The sequence below is a fragment of the Elephas maximus genome, chromosome 9 (assembly GCF_024166365.1).
Source record: "Elephas maximus indicus isolate mEleMax1 chromosome 9, mEleMax1 primary haplotype, whole genome shotgun sequence".
In the NCBI taxonomy this organism is placed as follows: domain Eukaryota; kingdom Metazoa; phylum Chordata; class Mammalia; order Proboscidea; family Elephantidae; genus Elephas; species Elephas maximus.
In genome coordinates this window covers 16,066,616-16,084,054 of record NC_064827.1, presented here as the reverse complement: position 1 = coordinate 16,084,054, position 17,439 = coordinate 16,066,616, and the positions used below count along the sequence as shown (strand labels likewise).

Below are 17,439 nucleotides of genomic sequence, written 5' to 3'. Positions count from 1 at the left end.
GACTGTTTCTTCCCTATTAAAGGCCCTTTGTCAAAGATCAGCTGCCCATAGACTGATGGATTTATTTCTGAGTTCTCAATTCCCTTCCATTTGTCTATGTGTCTGTCACTGAACCAGTACCAGCCTGTTTTCATTATCATGGCTGTATAGTAAGTTTTGAGACTGAGAAGTGTTAGGCCTCCTGATTTATTCTTCTTCTTCAGTATTGCTTTATCTGTTCAGGGTCTCCTTATTTTCCATATAAAATTGGGGATTAGTTTTTCCATTTCATGAAATGATGTTGTTGGGATTTGGATCGGGATTGTATTATATCTGTAAATCACTTTTGGTAGTATTGTTAAGTCTTCCAATCCTTGAGCATGGCATGTTTTTCCATTTATGTAGATCTCTTTTAGTTTATTTGCTTTCAAATCTTAAAATATATATAACAAAACATTTGTCATTTCAACCATTTTTATGTGTATAATTCAGTGATATTAATTACATTCACCATGTTGTGTGCAATCATCACCACTATCTGTTTCCAAATTTTTCTATCACCCTTAACAGATACTCAGTACCCCTTAAGCAATAACTCCTCCTTTCCCCCTCCACCTGCCTCTGGTAACCACTAATGAGCTTTGGTCTCTATGCATTTGCCTATTCTAGGATTATATGACACTTGTCCTTTTGTGTCTGACTTATTTCACTCAGCCTAATCTTTTCAAGGTTCATCCATGTTGTGGCACTGTTATGGACTGAATCGTGTCCCCCGAAATATGTGTCAACTTGGTTAGGCCATGATTGCCAGTATTGTGTGGTTGTCCTCCATTTTGTGATTTTCCTATGTGTTATAAATCATAATCTCTGCCTGTTTAAAGAGGATTACGGTGGGATGTAACACCCTTGCTCAGGTCACATCCCTGATCCAATGTAAAGGGAGTTTTCCTGGGGTGTGGCCTGCACCACCTTTTTTCTTACAAGAGATAAAAGGAAAGGGAAGCAAGCAGAGAGTTGGGGACCTCATACCACCAAGAAAGCAGTGCCAGGAGCAGGAAGTGTCCTTTGAACCTGGGGTTCCTGAGCAGAGAAGCTCCTAGTCCAGGGGAAGATTGAGGAGAAGGACCTTCCTCCAGAGCCAACAGAGAGAGAAAACCTTCACCTGGAGCTGATGCCCTGAATTTGGACTTCTAGCCTACTAGACTCTGAGTTAGTGAATTTCTCTTTGTTAAAGCCCTCCACTTTTGGTATTTCTGTTATAGCAGCACTAGGTAACTAAGACAGGCATACATCAGTACTTCATTTCTCTTTACGGCTAAATAATAGTCCATTGTGTTTATATACCACATTTTGTTTATCCATTCTTCTGTTGAGGGGCGTTTGGGTGTTTCCACCTTTTGGCTGTTTTGAATAATGCTGCAATGATCATTGTTGTACAGGTATGTTTGAGTTCCTGTTTTCAGTTATTTTGGGTATATATGTAAGAGTGGAATTGTGAGTCATATGGCAATTATAGGTTTAACTTTTTGAGGAATCATCAAACTTTTCCACCATTTTACAGTCTCACCAGCAATGGATGAGACTTTAGATTTCTCCACATCTTTGCCAACGCTTGTTAGTTTCCGTTTTTCTGATCATAGCCATCCTAGTGCAGGTGAAGTGGTATCTCATTGTGGTTTTGATTTACATTTTTCTAATGACTAATGACTTGAGCATCTTTTCATGTGCCTATTGGCCAGTTGTATGTCTTTATTAGAGAAATATTCAAGTTCTTTGTCCATTTTTTTGATGAGGTAGTTTGCCTTTTTGTTGTTGAGTTGCCAGATGCTTTTTCATGAGCATTTGCCACAAATGACCTAAAAAAAATTAGATGCCAAAAAAACAATGGGCTTCTAATTTTTATGCTTTTATAATTAAGAAATATGTGCTATGAGTCGGGATCGACTCGACGGCACTGGGTGGGATGTGAACTTAAAGACATTTTCTCCCAACTGCCACAGTGCAAAAGATTTTGAAGAAAACCAAAGACACAAGGAAAATACTATCCCAAAGGACTAAAGGACCAAATGAATCAGAGACTCCACCAGCATGAGACCAGAAGAACTAGGTGGTGCCCAGCTACCACTAATGACCGCCTTGACAGGGAACACAACAGAGAGTCCCAGGCAAAGCAGGAGAAAAATGTAGAACAGAGCTCAAATTCACATAAAAACACCAGACTTAATGGTCTGTCAGAGACTGACAGAACCCTGAAACTATGGCCCCCAGACACACTGTTAACCCAGAACTGAAACTATTCCCCAAAGCCCACTCTTCAGACAAAGATTAGACAAGACTATAAAACAAAAAATAATACACGTGAGGAATGTGCTTCTTAGGCCAATCAAATGGGCAGCTCCTGTCGAAAAGCAGGATGAGATGGCAGGAAGGGACAAGAACTGGTTGAATGGACACAGGGAACCCGTGGTGGAAAGGAGTGTGCTATCACATTGTGGAGATGGCAACTAATGTCACAAAACAATATGCATATAAATTTTTGAATGAGAAATTAACTTGAGCTGTAAGCTTTCACTTAAAGCACAATTTTAAAAAAGGCCAACCACCCTACTATCCTTCAGAGGTAGAACAAGATTTACCAACAGTAACAAGAGCAGCCAGGATTCTGCTACAGGGAGGAAGTATCCCCAGTTCCCCTCTCCTCCTGCCCCCCCTTCTGCTCCATCCCCCATGAACTTGGCTTACACTTACAGGCTGTGTCCCCTTGAAGGTTCTCTCTGCAGGCAGATGTCAGTAACAAGAGAACCCAGAGAGAAGCTAATAAGAGATTAGAGGGTTTTCCTTGATTTCCTAGAACAAAGCATCTTTGTTTTTTTTCTGGAGGGTAGAAATAAGGTTTCTTTCTGCTGTTCAGGGAGATTATTTTTTGTCTCAATGTTTCTAAATGTTCCTGCTGCAAATTGAGATATAAAGAAGGGGAATTCTGCGTGACACTCTTGATTCCCATCAGGTTTGCTAAAATTTCAACTAGTTGAATGAAAGACATTGATTTTGGCACCCAAACCCAGTGCCATCGAGTCAATTCCGACTCATAGCGACCCCAAATCTCCATAAAAAGACCTCATGCTGGCAGATTTACTGGCATAAATATTCTCTGATGTATTGTGTTTCTTTTCGCCAGAGTTGCCTTCTCAGCAGTATTTCCCTGTAATGATTGAATTCCTCCCTGATGCAGAACTCTTCACAGCCAAAGCTAGGGCTTTGAACTAGTTCATTGTTGTTGGAACCCCTGCTGAAAATTTGCATTTCTAAGAAGTTACCATGTGATGCTAATCCTGCTGGTTAGAAAACAATTTTGAGAACCGTTAGTAGAGCAAACTAAAAACAAAACCACTGCCCATTGAGTTTCCAAGGCTGTAACTGGGGCACTGGTTGCCCAGTGGTTAATAGCTATGGCTGTCAACCAAAAGGTTGGCAGTTCAAATTCACCAGCTGCTCCTTGGAAACCCTATGGGGCAGTTCTACTCTGTCTTATAGGGTAACTATGAGTTGGAATCAACTGGATAGCAATGAGTTTGGGTGGTTTTTTTTTTTTTTGGTCTGTTACTTTCATCCCTGACAATTTCAACCCTAAAAGATAGTTCTTCTCAGAATTCTTCCCTCTCTACAAATGGGAAGGAGAAAGAAGTATATCCTGGCTATAAGTTAAACAGCGATGGAAAAGAGAAAAAAAAAAATTCGTGGGAAAATGAATTATTCAGCCACTGAGCAAGGATTTGTAGGAGAGCCAGGTTCTTTTGGAAGAAGAATAGCAAATATGTGAAACTTGAGCTGTAGTATGATGCTGGTGCTCAGAGCTAACTGTTTGAGAACACTACCTAACTATGCACCCCAGGTTTGGGGAAAAAGAAGGCTTTGACATTTTCTGATCTGAATGCGGAACTGTGGCTTTTCAAGGATGAAATCGAAAGAGAAGCATCAAGTCCAGAAGATTCCAGCAGAGAAGCCGAACACTGATGCTCTGGGAGTCAGAGACAGGCAGGCTCCCCCCTTCACCCCATCTCCAAAGGCCTCCTGGAATACGACTTGTGTGCAACCACAATACACGCTTTTGAGTTTTATGCCATTTTCTTTATTAAAATGGTCTCCTTGGCTCTATACAGAGAGAAATTTGTCTAGAAGTGTACTTTCACATGTGGAAAATTAAGGCAGAGAGGAGGGCAAGGAGGAAAAATTGTCAGGAGGCAGACAGCAAGGAATAAAAAGAAGAAAACAGTATTCAAAAGAAAGTCTCTAAATGAACAAAAGTAACAAAATCAATGAGCTTTGAAACTGACCCACTGAGGATATCAATGCCTCATTTTTTCACAAACTTTTTTTTCTTTTTTGAGAGGGTAGAGCTTCTCAGTTTTTCTATTTATTCCCCTTTTCCTGAAAACCACTTGTAAACAATTGCAAGTAAGCTTGCCCTGGATAAGCAGTAGAAATATGAAGTAGAATTATCAACTTATTTCATGAAGTTTTACATAGGTGGAATAAAAGGAAACATTTACTATAAAGACCATTACGAACCCACTTTTGCAGTTTATTATTAATTTTACAAATTATCCAAAGGAAAGCAAAATGAAATTGTAAATTAATGGCAGCTAGCATCATCAACCTTTACTGCTACTGACAATAATAATGACAAATCAGCCTAATCCTTTATTTTACAGAAATAGAAAATGATTCTCAGGGCTCCCAAGATCTTACCTTGCAAAATCCAACGAGAAATCTTTCAGAGTACTGGTTTCATTCTTACCTTATAATCTTGTTTGGATTTCTCCCCTGAGACGCTGCAGCTCTGTGTTCAGAGAGCCTGAGACTCTGTTTATTACCCAAAATCTGGCAGAAAACCAAATTGCCTTAGAAGGAAGATCTGGGCGGGTGACGTTTTTAGTAGTGTATAAAGTGTCATAAGAGTTACAGTCTTCTCAGCATCTAAGATTCACTGCCTTCTGCCCTCTCCACTATTTTCATCTTAAAATTCAACAGATTATGAATTTTATGTCCTGTGTTTCTTTTCCTTCCAACTCATACCAGAATTATCCACCCTCCCCTTCCATCTCCAGCTCACAATCGTTCCTCGGCTCCCATCCACACTTTACAACTTGCTTTCTTCAGAGTTGAACATCACAGTTTCACCTTTAGCACTGTTTGTGTTGGAATTCCTTTGCCATTTATGTTTGTGCTTTTAGCCATGAGCTTCTTAATTTACAGCCTTCACTAACAGGTCAGATATGCCTCTGAACTCCTTTCTAATTGGGTCACTCCCTTTTACATATCAGCAATAGGCAGCTCATGTGCAAATGAAAAGTTCTCAGATACTCCCTGCATCGCGAACAACACACCTGCCCTCCCTCCCTGCTCCCTATTGCTTATTCACCCTCCCATTCATCCCAAAAGTCTCACAGAAGACATCCCATTTTATCATAAAAGCAAATCCTGCACTGTCGATTCCATCTCTCCTTCTCTTGTGAGAAAGTTCTCTCCTACATGGCATCTCCTCATCTCTCTTGGCATTCGTACTATAATTGTAGCAGGAAATTAAGGGGCACAGGAATGTTCTTTTTAAACTCCAGCCGTTGCTGCATTCTAAGATCACACACCAGAAGGAAGACTGCTGTTGTACTTAGAAGGATATTGTGATGTGACTGTTTGTTACATATACTTGTACCTAGTATGGCACCTACAACCACCCAACCCACTAGTGTAGAAGAGTGAACTTGAACCAAAGAGGCAGAAAAAATGTTCTCTAAAATTAAATAACAGGAATATTTTTGTTTTCCTATTGGAAAACATCCTGAGGTATAGAAGGTTAGGATTCTGGAATTCAGGGGAAAGAGAAGATGAGAGAACAAGTGGGTAAACAGGGCTTGGTAAAGATATTACTGGGCTGGAGTCTCTTTGGAGGAAGCACCGGAGGAACTGAGCAACAATGATTTCTGTTATCCATTTTGAAGTTGTTTCTTGTTCGGTGTTCATTCATCATCCTCAAACCCAAGCAGTCATCTGCTACATAGTGTTATGTTTGTGAGGAAAGAAGGAAGAGGGCTGTGCCCACCCTTGGGGTAAAGCAGTTAAGAAAGAAAGCTAGGAGGCAGAATGCTGAGTTGACTAGGGCAGATCAAAAATCAATCTGCGGGAGGTGGAGCCAAATGGCACTATAGACAGTGGTACACGCCATCCCTTTACAGCAAAGACCTGAAAAACTGAGGCAGACAGATACAAACGTCAGTCCTGGAACCCTAAGCATCAAATGAGAGGACAAAGAACTCGATCCCACATAGCTCCACACATTACATTCTCTCTCTTCCCTTCTGCCTATCTGGACCGTGCACCGAGCACTGCACCCCTGAGCAACACTGGCACTTACACTGGACCCCACCCTGAACTGACCTCCAGCCCTGCTCCATCGGCCCCAGTATGTGCTGCAACTGACCCATCCCTGCCTCTCCCCCTCACTGAACGTGACGTGCTATACCATAGCTGAGCGACTGTCCCTGCCCACCTGGACAAGTTGAAAAGTATCATGCTGACCACAGACGAGCAAGCAGCAAAGCATGCCCAGCCCACCTGCCCAAGCATAACCAAATAAAACACAAAAACAGCATAAAGCAAATCTACAATCAATAAATGAAGGAAATAATTCCTGAATGTTCTGAAGACAGCAGACAATATCAAAATATATATTAAAAAACAGGACAGGATGCCACCCCTCCCCCCAAAAAAGAAGCCTTGGCCCAGATGTCTTCACTGGAGAATTGTACTAAACATTCGAGATGATCTTGTACCAGTACTACTCAAACTATTTCAGAACATAGAAAAGGAAGAGATATTCCGAATTCTAAACCAGCATAACCCTAATACCGAAACCAGGCAAAGACAGACACCACAAAAATGAAAATTACAGACCAATATATGAATATAGATGCAAAAAAAAATTCTCAACAAAATTCTAGCCAATAACATTCAGCATTTTATCAAAAAAAAAAAAAAAAAAAACCCCAAGTAGGATTTATACCAGATATGCAAGGATGGTCCAACATTAGAAAACCAGTGTAACCCACCACTAAATAAAACAAAAGAATCACGTGATCATCTCAATTGACACAGAAAAGGCACTCAAGAATGTCCAACACCAATTCCTGATAAAAATTCTCAATAAAATAGGTATAGCAGAGAAATTCCTCAACATAATAAAGGGCATCTATACAAAACCAATAGCCAACATCATTGTTGATGGAGAGAGGCTGAAAACATTCTCCCTGAGAACAGGTACAAAACAAGGATTCCCTTTGTCACTACTCCTATCTAACATTGTGCTGGCAGTTCTAGCTAGATGAAGAAAATAAATATACAAAGGGCATCCAAAATGGTAAGGAAGAAGTAAAACTGTCCCTATTTGCAGATGATATGATACCATACATTGAGAACCCAAAAGACTCTGCAAGAAAACTACTGTAACAGAAAAATTCAGCAGAGTAGCAGGGTACAAGATAAACATACAAAAGTCAGTTGGATTCCTATATACCAATAAAAAGGACTATGAAAAGGAAATCAGGAAAGCAATACCATTTATAATAAACCCTTAAAAAATAAAATACTTGGGAATAAACCTAACCAGGGGCGTAAAATACACAGCATAAATAGGTTACAAACTATAACTAATAATACACAAACACAGAAGATAAGCTAGATGACTGGGATCTTCTACAAATGAAACACGCTCATCAAAAGACTTCACCAAAAGAGTAAAAAGAGAACCTACAGATTGGGAAAAAAAAATTTGGCTATGACAAATCCGACAAAGTTCTAATCTCTAAAATCTATAGGAAAATCCAACACCTCTACAACAAAAAGACAAATAATCCAATTAAAAAATAGGTAAATGATATGAACAGATACTTCACCAGAGAAGGCATTCAGGTGGCTAACAGATGCATCAGGTAACGCTTGCAATCACTAGCCATTAGAGAAATGCAAATCAAAACTACAATGAGATACCATTTCACCCCAACAATACTGGAACAAATCAAAAAAACAGAAAATAACAAATATTGAAGAGGCTGCAGGGAGGTTTGAACTTTTATGGACTGCATGTGGGAATGCAGAAGGGTACAATGATTTTGGAAAACGATGTGGCACTTCCTTAAAAAGCTAGAAATAGAAATATCAGCTATTCTACTCCTAGGAATATGTTCTAGAGAAGTAAGAGCCATCACATGAATAGACATGTGCGTATCCACAGTCACTGCAGCATTATTCACAAAAGCAGAAAGATGGAAACAACCTACGTGCCTATTAACAGATGAATGGATAAACCAACTATGGTACATACACATAATGGAATACTATGCAACAATAAAGTACCATGATGAATCTGTGAAATATCTCATAACATGGATGAATCTGAAGGGCATTATGCTGAGTGAAATAAGTCAGTCACAAAAGGCCAAATACTGTATGAGACCACTATTATAAAAACTCATGAGTAGATTTACACACAGAAAGAAACAATCTTTGATGGTTATGAGGGAGGGAAGTGGTGGGGAGGGAAAAAACACTAAATAGACAATAGATAAGTGGTAACGTTGGCGAAATGTAAGAGTACACAATACCGGGGAAGCCAGCACAACTTGACCAAGGCAAGGTCATGGAAGCTTCAGAGACATATCCAAACTCCCTGAGGGACCAAATTACTGGGGTGAGAGCTGGGGACCATGTTCTCAGGGGACATCTAGCTCAACTGGCATAACATAGTTTATAAAGAAAATGTTCTACCTTCTACTTTGGTGAGTAGCTTCTGGGGTCTTAAAAGTTTCTGAGCGGCCATCTAAGATACGTCTACTAGTCCCACCCTGTCTGGGGCAAGGGAGAATGAAGAAAACCAAAGACACAAGGGAAAGATTAGTCCAAAGGACTAATGGACCACAACTACCACAGCCTCCACCAGACTGAGTCCAGCACAACAAGATGGTGCCTGGTTACCACCACCAACTGCTCTGACAGGGTTCACAATAGAGGGTCCCAGACAGAGCTGGAGAAAAATGTAACACAAAATTGAAACTCACAGAAAAAGACCACACTTACTGGTCTGACAAAAACTGGAGAAACCCCGAGACTATGGACCTTGGACACGTTTTTAACTCAGTACTGAAGTCACCCCTGAAGTTCACCCTTCAGCCAAAGACTAGAAAGACCCATAAAACAAAATTAGACTTAATGGCCACACCAGCCCACGGGCAAGGACTAGCAGGCAGGAGGGGACAGGAAAGCTGGTAACGGGGACCCCAAAGTCGAAAAGGGGAGAGTGATGACCTGTCATGGGGTTGGCAACCAATGTCACAAAACAATATGTGTATTAGTTGTTTATTGAGAAACTAATTTGCTCTGTAAACCTTCATCTAAAACCTAAAGCACAATAAAAAAAAGAAAAGAAAAATACCTATCGAATGACAAAAAAAAAAAAAAGAATTAAGCTGCATACAGTAACGGGATCGGAGGTGGCAAATAACAAAGGAATGCAGGACTACCCCAAGAATTTGTGGAAATATGGAGGCAGTTACAGGGATGAATAGTGGCGCTTTATGACATATGCTGAACCTTTCCTTACATTGAGATGTCCCTCTGTATCTCTAGTGTGTATCATGCCTGAAAGTTTGTTTTGTCTGTTATCAGTGGAGCTATGCCAACTTTCTTTTGGTTAGTGTTCACATAATGTATCTTTTTCATCCATTTTCTTGCATTTTTTCAGTGCTCTTATATTCAAGATGAAGCCCTGCTGGCACAGTGGTTAGGTGCTTGGCTGCTGACAGAAATGTCAGCAGTTGGAACCCACTAGCCATTCCGTGGGAGAAAGGTGTGGCGATCTGCCTCTATAAATATTTGCAGCCTTGGAAATCTTATGGGGCAGTTCTATCCTGTCCTGTAGGGTCACTATGAGTCAGAACTGACTGGACGGAAATGTAGGTGTGTGGTTTTTTTTTTTAATTTAAGATGTGCCAGTTATAAGCAGGATAAGGTGAGTTTTGCTTATTCACCATTTTGACCATCATTTGTCTTTGAACTAAAACATAGTCTATTTATATTTATTGCAATTACTGATATATTTGAGTTTACTTCTACTATCTTGCCTTTATTTTGCTACTTTTGTTCCCTTGTGTTTCCTTTCTTACATCTTTTGAATTAATCTTTTTATTAATTACTCAATTTTTCCCCAGCCATCATGAACTTTAACTCTTGTCTCCTCAGCCAAGCGAGACTGCCAAAAACAAAACAAACGCAACCTTCCAAAAACTTACCTCTGCTTTTGACAGGGTTTGGATTTTCTTTTAAGCCTCTGCCCCCGTGAAACAGGATAATTTCACAAAAAATTTAAAAGATCAGTGTTGTCACTAGGGTTGGTGTCACCCAGGGTGTGGACTCGTTGTGTCACCCTCACCACTGTGAACCTCCTGCCGCAATAGAGTCCTTAATAATGTATTTTGTAATAATGTTACTCATAAATTGTAATTCCCGTATATCACTCCTCCTTCTCCTTTAATTACTACTTCATTCTTAAGAGAGTTATTGATATAAGCTCACAAATACTAACTACCGCGATGTTATAACTAAAACACCAGAAAATTTGACAAAATCAGAGACCGTAAAAACACCGGCAGCAACAAAATCAACAGCGTGTGCCTTGTAACTGTGCAGACGAAACCACTTGATTCAAAATGTCGCTGTTGCTGTCGTTAGGTACCGTGGAGTCATTTCTGACTCATAGCTACCCTGTGTACAATAGAACAAAACACGTCCATGTCCTCTTCTGAGTCCGGCTTGAATTTCTGGCAATTCCCTGTTGATGTACTGTTGTAACTACCTTGACACTTTTTCTTTTCTGTGGTATTTTACCTGCCCCTTCTGGTTGTTCTCAGTGGGAACATTTGTCCACTATTAGGCTGCTACACGGGTTTAACGGGCAACTTTAAAGTTGGGCGGCAAGTCATTACTTAGTAAATCAGTGCTCCGATTAATTAAGATTTTCAGGATGATTATACATAATTTTGAAGCCCTGGTGGTGCAGTCGTTAAGAGCTCAGCTGCTAACCAAAAGTCTGGCAGTTCGAATCCACCGGCCATTCCTTGGAAACTTTATGAGGCAGTTCTACTCTGTTCTCTAGGGTTGCTATGAGTCGGAATTGACTCAGGTGTATATAATTTTATCAGGAACATCAAACAAAAATGTTTTGATTGGTTGATGATTATGTCAGAGTAAGACAGCAGTAAGTGCTCAAACATTGTCAAAGCTTACATTCTAACCTTACTAAGACAATTATAAAACCGTGAGCCATGGTTGCAAGACCTTTGGAGCCTTGGAAACAGGATATGTTTTTAAATCTTTGTTTTCTGAAAGAACGAGCTTCAAGTCTTTCAGTGAGCTTGCTTACCTAGATACAATCACATGAAACAAGACTTGTTGTAGTACATCAGATAGATTCTGGCTCACAGTGGCTCACTGCCTGTAAGGTTTCCTAGACTGTAAATCTTTACAGCAGCAGATTTTCACCTGCGGAGCTGCTAGTGAGTTTGAACCGCTGACTGTTAGGTTAGCAGCTGAGTGCTAACCGTTGTGCCACAAGGGCAGGTCAGTTATAGTTCAAGGCATAACTTATAAACTTTAAAATATATATATACATATATATTTATGATTACACAGCAGACGGGTTTTTAACATTTAGTAAGATGGCCTCCAGTGTCATGGGTAAGAACTCTCTGTTTTTATAAAGCAAAGCTTATAATTTTGTTTCACACATTGGACTACCACAAGCAACTCCATTCTATTCCATTCAGAAATGAAAGTCCCTAGTTACTTAAGTATAAATGAAAGTGTGCTATAAATGAAGCTGAGATGACAGGTCCTTGTTGCCCTTGAATCAGCTCCAGCTCGCGGCGATGCCGTGTACCAAGGAAAGAAACGCTGCCTGGTCCTGCACCGTCGTCATGACTGGTTGTGGGTCAGACCACTGTGATCCAGAGGGTTTTCATTGGCTAAGTTTTGGAAGTAGATCACCAGGTCTTTCTTCCTCGTCTGTCTCAGTCTAGAAACCCTGCTGAAACCTGTTTAGCATCAGAGCCACAAGCAAGTATTCACTGAGGGATGGGTGATGACTGTACATGAGGTGCACTGGCCAAAAATAGAACCCAGGTCTCCCACATAGAAGGCAAGAACTCTGACACTGAATCACCAATACCTCATTAGGTTACAGGTTGTTGTGGTTTCTGTTAGATGCTGTTGACTTGGTTCCAACTCATGGTGACCCCATGTATAACAGAATGAAACGTTGCCTGCTCCTGTGCCATCCTCACAATAGTAGGTATGTTTGAGCCTATTGTTGCTGCCACTGTGTCAATACATTGCCTTGAGGGTCTATATCTTTTTTACTCACGCTCTGCTTTACCAAGCATGTGATGTCCTTTTCCAGGGATTAGTCCCTCCTGATAACGTGTCTGGCATGGATTGAATTGTGTCCTCCCAAAATGTGTATCAACTTGCCTAGGCCATGATTCCCAGTATTGCATGATTGTCTACCATTTTGCCACGTGATGTGATTTTCCTAAGTGTTGTAAATCCTACCTTTATGATGTTAAAGAGACAGGATTAGAGGCAGTTATGTTAATGAGGCAGGACTCAATCGACAAGATTAGATGGTATCTTGAGTCAGTCTCTTGAGATATAAAGGAGAATTGAGCAGAGAGACAAGAGATCTCATACCACCAAGAAAGCAGCACTGGGAGCAGAGCACATTCATTGGACCCCAGGGGAAGATTGATGACAAGGACCTTCCTCCAGAGGCGACAGAGAAAGAAAGCATTCCCTTGGAGCTGTTTTCTTTGATTGTTTTCTGAAAGAATGAGCTTCAAGTGTTTCAATGAATTCAGACTTCTAGCCTACTAGACTAGACTGTGAGAAGATAAGCTTCTGTTTTTTGAAGCCATCCACTTGTATTTCTGTTATAGCAGCACTAGATAACTAAGGCAGTCCAAAATCAGCAAGACAAAATCTTGTCATCCTCTCTTCTAAGGAGCATTCTGGCTGTACTCCTTCCAAGATGGATTTGTTTGTTCTTCTGGCAGTCCATGGTATATTCAGTATTCTTCACCAACACCGTAATTCAAACATGTCAATTCTTCCTTTTTCATTGTGAAGCTTTTGCATGCATATGAGGTGATAGAAAATGCCATGGCTTGGGTCAGGTGTAACTTAGTCCTCAAGGTGACATATTTGCTTTTAAACACTTTTAAGGAGGTCTTTTCCAGCATATTTGCCCAGTGCAATACATCTTTTGATTTCTTGGCTGCTGCCTACGTAGATATTGATTGTTGATCCAAGTAAAACGAAGTCCTTGACAACTTCTGTATTTTCTCTGCTTATCATCATGTTCCTTACCAGTCTAGCTTTGAGGATTTTTGCTGTCTTTATGTTGAGGTGTAACCCGTACTGAAGGCTGTAATGTTTGATCTTCATCCGTACGGGCTTCAAGTCCTCTTCACTGTTGGCAAGCAAGGTTATTCAGCCTTTATTCAAGTGACCGTGTAATGTATTGTCCTAACATAAAACTTTTGAGAAGGAAAATAATGTTATTAATAATTAGGCAGAATAACAAGTGAAAAATGGGGATATGTTCGCCCCAGGTTTTATGACCTGTGCTCCCTAGAGCCAAATCTGCCTTATTGACTTCCTCCTTTCAGTGCAGATTCGAGATATATAGGTAACTGCCTGAAATTTGCTGACCACAGACACACACTAGATCTGGTGATGTTATTCCTAAAAACATTTTAAGAAGCCAAAACTGAAGGTTTACACCAACAAACCTTCAAAAAAAGAAAATTGTAAAGAATGTACTTCGAGCAGAGGAAGTTGAACCCAAGTGGTGGTGGTGGTTGTTAGGTGACGTCAAGTCACTTCCGACTTACAGTGACCCTGTGCACAACAGGATGAAACACTGCATCATCCTCACAATTGTTGCTGTGCTTGAGCCCATTGTTGCAGCCACTGTGTCAATCCGTCTCATTCAGGGTCTTCCTTTTTTTTGCTGACCCTCTACTTTACCAAACATGATATCCTTCTCCAGGAACTGATCCCACCTGATAACATGTCCAAAGTATGTGAGGGGTAGTCTCATCATCCTTGCTTCTAAGGAGCATTCTGGTTGTACTTTCTCCAAGACAATTTTTTTTGTTCTTTTGGCAGTCCAGAATATTCAGTATTCTTCACCAACATCACAATTCAAAGGCGTCAGTTTTCTTCGGCTGTCCTTATTCATTGTCCAGCTTTCATATGCATCTGGGGCGATTGAAAACATCATGGCTTGGGTCAGGTGCACCTTAGTCCTCAAGGTGACATCTTTGCTACCCAAATGGTGGGTCTGAGATATAAAATGAATTGAAGAACAGACAGTGTGGTAAATACAGACATAAAGCTAAACAAATATTAATTATAAAAGGTAATAATGTCTTCTAGGGTTAAGAAAAATCAACTAGAACTAAACACATGATGCAATAGCCCATAAGTCTACCAGACTCATTGCTGTTGAGTTAATTCCAACTATAACGACCCTATAAGTCTAGAGGGGGTGAATATAGGAATTAGAGTTTGCCAGGGATCTTGTATTGTTCAGGGTGACAGTAAAAATATTGTTGAATTTTAGGCTCTGATACATTATGTGTGATAAAAGTTGAATTTTAACTGAACCCTCTGTTTAAAAAAATAATCCCACCACCCTCTTATGTTCTGTAAATGGCAGGGCTTACTGCAAGAAGAACGTAGTGTCAAGGTTGGAGGAAGACTTATTAACAACCTGTGATATGCAGATGACACAACCTTGCTTACTGCAAGTGAAGAGGACTGGAAGCACTTAGTGACGAAGCTCAAAGAATACAGCCTTCAGTATGGATTCCATTATACTTGGATCCATAATCAACGCCCATGGAAGCCCATGTACAGCTGCTGTCCCGTCGATTCCTACACATAGTGACCCTAATACACAGGTAGAACTGCTCCATAAGCTTTCCAAAGCTCTAAATCTTTACAGAAGAGACTGCCACATCTCTCTCTCATGGAGCAGCTTGTGGGTTCGAACTGCCGACCTTTTGGTTAGCAGCCAAGCACCTTAACCTCTGGGCCACCAGGACTTGCTGCCCATGGAAGCAGCAGTCAAGAAATCAAATGACATGTTGCATTGGGGAAATCAGCTGCAAAAGACCTCTTCAAAGTGTTAAAAAGCAAACAACTCACCTTGAGGACTAAGGTCCACCTGACTCAAGACATGGTATTTTCGATCACCTCACATGCATGCAGAAGCTGGACAATGAATAAGGAAAACTGAAGAAGAATTGATGTCTTTGAATTATGGTCCTGGTGAAGAATATTGAATACACCATGGACTGCCAGAAGAATGAACAAATCTATCTTGGAAGAAGTACAACCAGAATGCTTCTTAGAAGAGAGGGTGGTAAGACTTTGGCTTATATACATTGGACATGTTATTGGGAAGGACCAGTCCCTGGAGAAGGACATCATGCTTGGTAAAACAGACCCTCAATGAGATGGATTGACCCAGTTGCTGCAACAATGGGCTTGAACATAGCAACGATAGTGAAGATGGCGCAGGGCTAGGCAGTTTTTCAATCTGTTGTACATAGGGTCACTATGAGTCAGAACCAACTCAATGGCCCCTAACAGCAAAGCAATGCCCAACCACAATAACTACAGGAAATAAGAACTCCAACATTTGTTTTCTGCAGTATCTTTTGGAAAGACACACCTGTGACCCACCTGAAAACCCATTGCTGTCAAGTTGATTCCGACTCATAGTAACCCTATAGGACAGACTAGAACTGCCCCATAGAGTTTCCAAGGAGTGCCTGGTGGATTCAAACTGTCGACCTTTTGGTTAGCAGCTGTAGCACCTAACCACTATGCCACCAAGGTTTCCACACCTGTGAGTCAATGCATATTGCCACTCCTACAACTTTATGTTTCCGAACCTTTGCAGGGTCAGGTAACACAGCACCAGCTTTAAGTCAAGAGAAGAATGGAGGAAAACAAAAGTGATACCTGATACAGGGCTTCCTGGTTACGTCTTAGATTTTTCTATCCTGTCCGACCTCAAGGCTGTTGGGTTCTATTGTTTTTCACAAAAAGTAGACTGATATTTCAAGAGCCAGGGTATCAGTGGAATTAGTGGAGAACAAGAACTCTAAAAGCTGGAACTCTAGACGGAGCACCTGCAGCAGATATTTGAGCAAGCACACCGTTCACATCATTCCACGCTCAAGAAATACTTTGACAATTGGGGAAGAACATTTTTCCAGTTAATCTTTAAGAGATTACGGCAGAGAGTCTCATGTAATATGACCCTCTAAAACTAGAGTGGCAGAAATAAGTGGTTCTGTGTGCATGGGGTCAATACCTACAGCTTTATCACATCTCCCATGAGCTGGTGCCGGCACAGAGATGGAAAGAAGGAGACACCTTCAGGGCTGCCTGCAGGAGGGAGTGTCAGTCTGGAATGACACCTGCTCACCCAGGGCTCATGCCACTCCAGCTAGAGCTGGCCCTGCTTCTTCTGTAAATACTTCATTATATTTCTATAAAAGATAAGACTTTTTTAATACATAAAAATGTAACTCCATTATCACAACTAAAAGCATGAATTCTTTACTGTTATAAAACGTCCAGTCAGAGGTCAGATTTCCTTTCTGTCTCATATTTTTTTAGCTTTTTGTTTGTTCAAATCAGCATCGAAACAAAATCCTCTTCTTTCACGCAATCATTTTGTCTCTTAAGTCTCTTTGAATCTGCAGGTTTACCTTCCTTCCCTTTTTTTCCCTTAGTATTTATTTGTTAAGGAGCCCTAGTGACTCAGTGTTAAGCAATCATCTGCTAACCAAAAGGTAAGTAGTTCAAACCCACCAGGTACTCTGTGGGAGAAAGATGTGGTAGTCTGCTTCCATAAAGATTTACAGCTTTGGAAACCCTATGGGGCTGGTTTTACTCTGGTCTATAGGGTCACTATGACTTAGAATCAACTCTACGGCAATGAGAGTGATTTTTTAAAAAATTTTATTTATTTGTTAAAGAAACCAGATCGGAGTATTTTTCCAAATATTTCTGTTTTAAACATGGTAAATGTCAATGTGAGTTATTGTCTTCAGCCAAAAATATGACAAAAGTTGCTAGTGGCTGTGGACATCATGTGAAAACCGTATTAGTTCAATCGGTTAAACGCTTCCTATGTATCAGGACCAAACAATCTGAAGTGGACTGTGATTGGTCAGAATTATGTACTCTAAGTTGAATAGTCTAGTCATAAATATAGCCCCTAGGTGGTGCACATGGTATGTGCTTGATTACTATCCTAAAGGTTGGTGGTTC

The 17,439-nt window shown here is 40.6% G+C and overlaps 1 protein-coding gene across 3 annotated transcripts in view; it reads right to left on the bottom strand.

Moving 5' to 3' along the window:
* IL33 (interleukin 33) overlaps positions 1-4,869 on the bottom strand; it is a 51,164-nt gene extending 46,295 nt beyond the window's left edge. The window contains exon 1 of one of the 3 annotated variants that reach the window (XM_049896786.1): positions 4,778-4,869. The gene's annotated coding sequence lies outside the window, so the exon portion shown is untranslated. Of the gene's footprint in view, positions 1-4,728 lie in introns of all 3 variants that reach the window. The other 2 variants (XM_049896785.1, XM_049896787.1) reach the window with 2 other exon arrangements.
* Positions 4,870-17,439: the final 12,570 nt, after the last annotated feature.